A 7,285-nucleotide genomic window follows, 5' to 3' on the forward strand; every position below is an offset into this window, starting at 1 on the left:
TTTATCTTTATTTATTTATTTATTTTTATTTTTATTTGACCAGAGAGGAACAGAGAGAGAGAGAGGGAAAGTGAGAAAGCAAGCCACCAGGTCCAGGACTTGAACCACAGTCAGTCATGTGGGAGTCCAGCACCCTTAACCACCATGTCACCTGCCAGCCCCAAAACACCATTTTATTTTTGCCTAATATTTTTCTAAATTTTTATGACTCATTTAAAAGTATGATTTTTAATTTCTAAAAAATGAAGTCTTACTGGTTTCTAGCTTAATTTTATTGAGGTCATAGAATATGTGTCCAATTTTGACTTTTAGATATTGGTTGAGATTTGATTTATGGCAAAGGATTAGGTCAATATTTGTAAATGTTCTGTATGTGCTAGAAAAGAGTGAAGTTATTGAGACCAGTAACCTATATATGCTCATTAAGTCAATTATTCATATTTTCAAATCTTGCATTTCTTGGGGCCAGCAGATGGTGTAGAGGTAAAGCTGCTGGACTTCTACATGAATGCCTATGATTCAAGTCCTAGACCCAGTGGCTTGAAAATTACACTGTGTGTGTGTGTGTGTGTGTGTGTGTGTGTGTGTGCGCGCGTGTGTCCAATATCCCACATTCATGGAGGAGAAGAGATTGTGGTTTGGCCAACCCCTATAGGAGGGTGATTTCTCACTTTCCCTCTCACTGTCTCTCTCTGGCAAGCACATACACCCTATGACAAAAACAAAAACAAATAAATCCTGAATATCTTTGCTGAATTTTGTTTATTTCTAAGAGAGGTATGTAAAACCCATCCAACATAATCATGGATTTGTCTGTTTCTCCTTGTAGCTCTCTCTTTTTGCTTTACATATTTTGAGATTTTGTTATTAGGCATGTATAAATTTAAACATCATATTTTCCTGATGAATTGCCTTTTTTTGGTATTTGGTGATCCCTTTTTATCTCTAGTAATATATTTTTATTTATTATTATTTATACAGTCAATCGCTATACAGCACTTAGATTGTAAAAAGATTTTACCCAACATGATACATGCCACACGCCAGATGAGTTAAAATATTATACTTGACATCAACAGGCAACAAAACCATATCTGTATCCCACAAATGTCTTCTCCATTTTTCCCCAAATTTCCCTTCTTGCACTCTTCCCCTTATCCATTCTCCTTCCACTTTGTCCCCAGTGTCCATAACAATTTTCAATCTTTTTATGTCCTCCAGTCTTTCAGTCTCTACCATAAGAGTGTAGACATCAATATATGTTAAGTGGAGACATACAGTGTCGCTGTTTCATACCCTGACTTGCTTCACTCAGCAATAAATCTTCCATGTTTGTCCACTTTCTATCAAATGCCAGCGTCTTGTTTTTTTTTTTTAATGGCTGAATAGTATTCCATGGAGTATATGTGCCACACTTTTTCAATCCATTCATCTGTTTGTGGACATTTGGGTTGGTTCCATGCCTTAGCAATTGTGAACAATGCTGCAATAAATATAGTTGTGCAAGCGCTTTTCCGACTGAGTGTTCTCCTGTTCATTGGGTAGATACCCAGGAGTGGAATTGCAGGATCATGTGGTAGTTGTATGTGAAGGTCTTTGAGGAACCGCCATATTGTTCTCCACAGTGACTGGACCAATTTACATTCCCACCAACAATGTAGGAGAGTTCCCCTTTCACCACATCCCTGCCAACACTTGTCATTTTTTTTTTAAAAATCTTTGCCATTCTTACTGGGGTTAGGTGGTATCTCATTGTAGTTTTGATCTGCATCTCCCTTATGATGAGGGATGTTGAGCATTTTTTCATGTGCTTTTTGGATGGTTGTATGTTTTCCTTTGGGAATTATTTATTCAGTTCATTTTCCCATCTTTTAATTGGGTTAATCATTTTCTTTCAGGTAGGCCACTTGAGTTCCTTGTGTATTCTGGATATCAATCTCTTATCTGAGGCATAGTTAACAAAAATTTCTCCCCTTCTGAGGGTTGTCGATTCACACTAATTACTATGTCCTTTGCTGTGCAGAAACTTCTTAATATGATGTAATCCTAGCTATCTATTTTGGGGATTATTGCCTGTGCTTTGGGGGGTCTTGCTTAAGAAGTCTTTGCCTACCCCAACGTCTCCCAGCCTTTCCCAGTATTTTCCACTAGTAGTTTTATAGTTTACAGTCTTAGGTTTAGATCTTTGGTCCACTTTGAGTTGATTTTTGTTAATGGTGACAGATAGGGGTTTAGATTCATCTTTCTGCAGGTGGATACCCAGTTTTTCCAGCACCATTTGCTAAAGAGGTTTTCCTTTTCTCACTGGATTGAGTGGTACCCTTTGTCAAAGATCAGTTGGCTGTATGTTTGGGGATTTATTTCTGGGGTCTCTACCTGTTCCGTTGGTCCTCATGTCTGTTTGTGTGCCAATACCATGCTCTTTTGATTATCACAGCTTTGTAATATATTTTGGAGTCAGGAAGTGAGACTAAAGCAATTGCATTAAATATGTAGATTAATTTGGGTAGGATTGCCATTTTGATTACATATTTTTTAATAGTTAAGAGATTTTATCCTTTTTTTTAAAAGAGTTTATTTATTTATCCATTCATTCATTTTAATTTGACCAGAGAGAGACACAGAGAGAGAGAGAGGAAAGAGAAAGCAAGCCAACAGGTCCAGGACTCGAACCATGGTCAGCCATGTGGGAGTGTCCGGTGCCTTAACCACCACGCCACCTGCTGGTCCCAAGATATTTTATTCTAATAGGTATAATTACAGTGCTTATTTGTCAAAATGAAAACTGAAAACAAGAATACAAAACAGTTGATTACTAATAGTGTACTGAAAGCAGTAAGAGGTTCCATGCCACCAAATAAACCAGTTCTGAGGTTTTCCCCAACATAAATTTAATAGTCCCAGATTCTTCATTGTTTTTTCTTTTTTTTTTCAAAATACAAAAGAAAAAAGTAGAGGTCGTCTTTATCTATGGCAAATTGGACCCTAGCAGGTTGAGAGAGAGAAAGCTACTTCACACGTGGAGATGGGGGTTCTCCAGAGGGGCTTGGTTCTAGAATAGACCGACCCTCCTGGCTTGCACGTGCTCCTGCTGGTGAGACCCCATATATCCCACCAACATCTGAGCAAGCATGCAAGCGAGTGCTGGGAACAGCAGGGGCTCCTGTTCTGGCCACATGCTGACCAAGGGAAAGGCCAGGGCCCTGTGTCCCCTGAGATAGCCATGACTGGTCACATAGACCCCTCCTATAGGGCCATGGGGCCTAGCCTGGGGGAAAAAGTGTCAGGATGCTGTGGCCTCCCAGCCTGTCCCCTAGGTGACCACATGAACACAAGTACAAGCACAACGCTATGGAATGCAGGGTGACCCAAAGACAAGCAAGTCACGGGGATCTCTATTGTGACCATGCAGAATTGATCACAGTTTTGTCACTGTCTCTCACGTTCCCAAAGGGGTACAGATGATCCAGTGGACTAGTTTTCAGGCAGTTACTGCAAAACCTACACTAGGCACAGTCTCCCTTCTGTGTGTTCAAGCATTCTCCTTATCTTATATTTTTAACTATTTTTAAAAATGCACTGAGTTTGGGTTAAAAACCAACTACCAAAATGGATCTCAACACAAATCTAAAGCCAGGAGGTGCTTCTGGTTCTAACACAAAGGCTTCTGGAGGCCAGGTGCCAATGTGCCCAAATCCCTTCTTAGTACTAAACAATGAGTTGATTTTTCTTTTTACAATTAAAAAAACTGAGTAATATTGCATAGGAATACCAGAAACTGCCTCATTGGAAACAAAAACTGTTTACATTAAATAAAAAACCTGGTTGCAGGCTACGTCTGCCACATTTGCAGCATGGTGCAATGCACACTGACCAAAACCCATGGAGACAGCTTTTGACACTCAATACCACAGAGTCGCATGTTTGCCACATGAGAGTAAAGTGGAGGGCAGAGAGGAGGAGTGACAGGGAGAGAAAGGGGAGTGTGGTCATTCACTCTGGTTACACAGCTGATTGGACAGCCAGTCTAGTCCTTTGTAAAGCCCGTCCCCACTGGTGGCGCAGGTGGCCTGAATGTACCAGTTCTTATGGCACAGAGAGTGCAGCCCCAGCTTATCTGTGATTTTGGCCGCACTCATGGCATTAGGAAGGTCTTGCTTATTGGCAAACACAAGGAGGACAGCACCCCTGAGCTCGTCTTCAGCCAGCATCCTCATGAGCTCCTCGCGGGCCTCGTTCACACACACTCTGTCATTGCTGCCCACCACAAAGATCAAGCCTTGTGTATTCTGGAAATAGTGGCACCACAGAGGCAGGATCTCGTCCTGGCTACGCACATCCCACACAGTGAAGCTGATGTTCTTGTACTCTACAGTCTCCACACTGAAATCTATGGTGGAAATGGTAGTTACAATTTCACCGAGCTTCAGTTTGTACAGAATCGTTGTCTTCCCTGCAGCATCCAGGCTGACCATGAGGATGCAATTTTTTTTTTTTTTTGCCAAAAAGGAAGGCCCTTGAAGAGGTTTGAGAAGATATTCCCCCATGCTTGTAGAAGGGCAGAAGCGACACTGGCCAGAGAAACCTTGGCAGCTGCTGCCCCGAGCCAGGCTTTGGTTGCCATTTTGATTATATTAATTCTCCCAATTCAGGAACATGGGATGTCCTTCCACATTTTTCTATTTCTAAGGTTTTCATAGTTTGCCTTATAGACGTCTTTGACTTTCTTGGTTAGTTTTATTCCTAGATATCTTATACTTTCTGTGGCAATGGTAAATGGGATTACTTTCTTCAGTTCAGTCTCTTGACTGTTGTTTGTATATAGAAATGCTATAGATTTTTGTAAGTTAATTTTATATCCTGCCACTTTATTGTATGCATGTATTACTTTGAGTTTTTTCTTGGATACTATTGGGTCTTCTATGTATATAATCATGCCATCTGCAAATAGAGATAATTACAACTCTTCTTTCTCTATTGGAAAGCCTTTATTTCATTTTCTTATCTGATCACATTGGCTAGGATTTCCAGAATAGTCTAGAATAAGAGTGGAGAGGGTGGGCAGCCTTGTCTTGTACCAGTTTTCAGTGGAAAAGCTTTTAGTTTTTCCCTATTCAGTATAATGTTAGCCATAGGTTTTTCATAGATGCCTTTTATTATGCTGAGAAACGATCCTTCTATGCTGATTTTACTGAGAATCTTAATCATGAAGGAATGTTATATTTTGTCAAATGCTTTTTCTGCATCAATTGAAATGATCATATTGCTTTTATTTTTCTTTCTGTTAATATGGTGTATTACATTTATGGTTTTGTCTATGTCGAACCATCCTCGCATCCCTGGAATAAAGTCTACCTGGTCATGATGAATAATCTTTTTTATATGCTACTGGATACAGTTTACAAGTGTCTTGTTGAGAATTTTTGCATCTGTATTTATCAAAGATATAGGTCTGTAGTTTTCCTTTTTTGTCATATCCTTATCCATTTTGGGAATGAGGGTGATGGAGGCTTCATAGAATTAATTTGGGAGGCTTCCTTCCCTCTGGATCTCTAGCAACAGTTTGAGTAGAATGGGGGTTACCTCTTCTATAAAAGTTTTATAAAATTCAGCAGTGAAGCCATGGGGACCTGGACTTTTCTTTGTTGGGAGGTTATTTATTACTGATTCAATCTCATTATGGGTCTATTCAGACTTCCTATGTCCTCCTGAGTCAATCTTGGTAGATAATACGTGTCCAGGTATTTGTCCATCTCATCCAGTTTTGTTGTTGTTGTTGTTGGCATATAGTCGCTTATAGTACCCTCTAATGATGTTTTGTATTTCTGTTGTGTCTGTTGTAATGTTGCCTGATGCATTGCGAATTTTATTTTTCTGGTTTCTCTCTCTCTCCTCATCTCTCTCTCTCTCTCTTTTTTTTTTGAGAGGTTTTTGCTATAGGGTGCGTGTGCTCATCAGAAAGACAGAGAGAGACAGAGAGGCAGAAAGCAAGAAATCACCCCCCAGGGGGGATGGCCACACTGCAGTCCATTCTCCTCCATTCTCCTCTCGGGATCTTTCCCTGAGGCATGATGTTAGGTCGTCCTTTTGTCACCTTTCCATCGTTTTCTTACGCACACTAATTGCTATGAACTTCCCTTTTATAACTGCTTTTGCAGTGTCCACAGACTATGGAAGCTCATGTACTCATTATTATTTGTTTCCATGAATCTTCTGATTTCAGTCTTAATCTCTTCAGTAGTCATGAAGTCATTCAGAAGTAGGTTATTTAGTTTCCATTTAGTTTCCATGTATTTGTGTATCTTTGAGGGTTTTTCCTGAGATTGATTTCAAGTTTAATTCCATCATGGTCAGAGAAGATGCTGGATATAGCTTCTAAGCCTTTGAATCTGTAAAGGCTGATTTTTGTGCTCTATCATGTGGTCAGTCTTTGAGAAAGTACCATGTGGGGCTGAGAAAAATGTATATTTTGTTGTTTTGGGGGTGGAAAGTTCTATAGATATCTGTCAAGTCCATCTGATTTATGGTATCATTTGAATCCTGAATCTCTTTTTGTCTCATTGATCCATCTAAATGAGATAATGGGATGTTGAGATTTCCAACAATTAGTGTATTACCGTCTATCTCTCCTTTTAGATCTAGCAGTCTTTCCTTTACATATGTGGGTGCTCCTGAGTTGGGTGCATAGATATTTATAAGCATTATATCTTCTTGATGAATTAGCCCTTTTACTACTATATAATGCCCATCTTTGTCTATTCTTACGATTTTTGTCTTAAAGCCTATTTTGTCCAAAATCAGTATAGCAACTCCCACTCTTTTTTGGTTTCATTTGTATGGAATACCTTTTTCCAGCCCTTCATTTTTAATCTATGTATGTCTTTATCCATGAGATGAGTTTCTTGTAGGCAGCAGGTGGAGGGTTTCTGATATTTCAGCCGGTTTGTGTTTCTTGATTAGAGAATTTAATCCACGAACATTCAATGTTATTATCGGTATTTCCAGACTTGTCCCTACCATTAAGTCGGCCATCTTCTTGGGAGTTTTTTGTTGTTGTTCTCTTATTGCTGTCCATCTCTCTTTAGTTTTCTTGGTATAATAGTCCTTTCAGAATTTCTTAAAGAGCTGGTCTGGAGTTGGTAAATTCTTGAAGGTTTTATTTATCCAAGAATGTTTTAATCTTTTTTTCCCATATGAAGGATAATCTTACTGGGTATAGTATTCTTGGTTGAAATTGCTTTTCATTGAACACTTTGAATTTATTTCCCCATTCTTTCCTTGCTTG

The 7,285-nt window shown here is 39.3% G+C and overlaps 1 pseudogene; it reads right to left on the bottom strand.

Moving 5' to 3' along the window:
• Positions 1 to 3,974: 3,974 nt before the first annotated feature.
• On the bottom strand, positions 3,975 to 4,624 carry LOC102492692 (ADP-ribosylation factor 1 pseudogene; annotated as a pseudogene).
• Between the last annotated feature and the right edge of the window lie 2,661 nt (positions 4,625 to 7,285).

The sequence above is a fragment of the Tupaia chinensis genome, unplaced genomic scaffold, assembly GCF_000334495.1.
Source record: "Tupaia chinensis unplaced genomic scaffold, TupChi_1.0 Scaffold143758_1, whole genome shotgun sequence".
Taxonomy (NCBI): domain Eukaryota; kingdom Metazoa; phylum Chordata; class Mammalia; order Scandentia; family Tupaiidae; genus Tupaia; species Tupaia belangeri.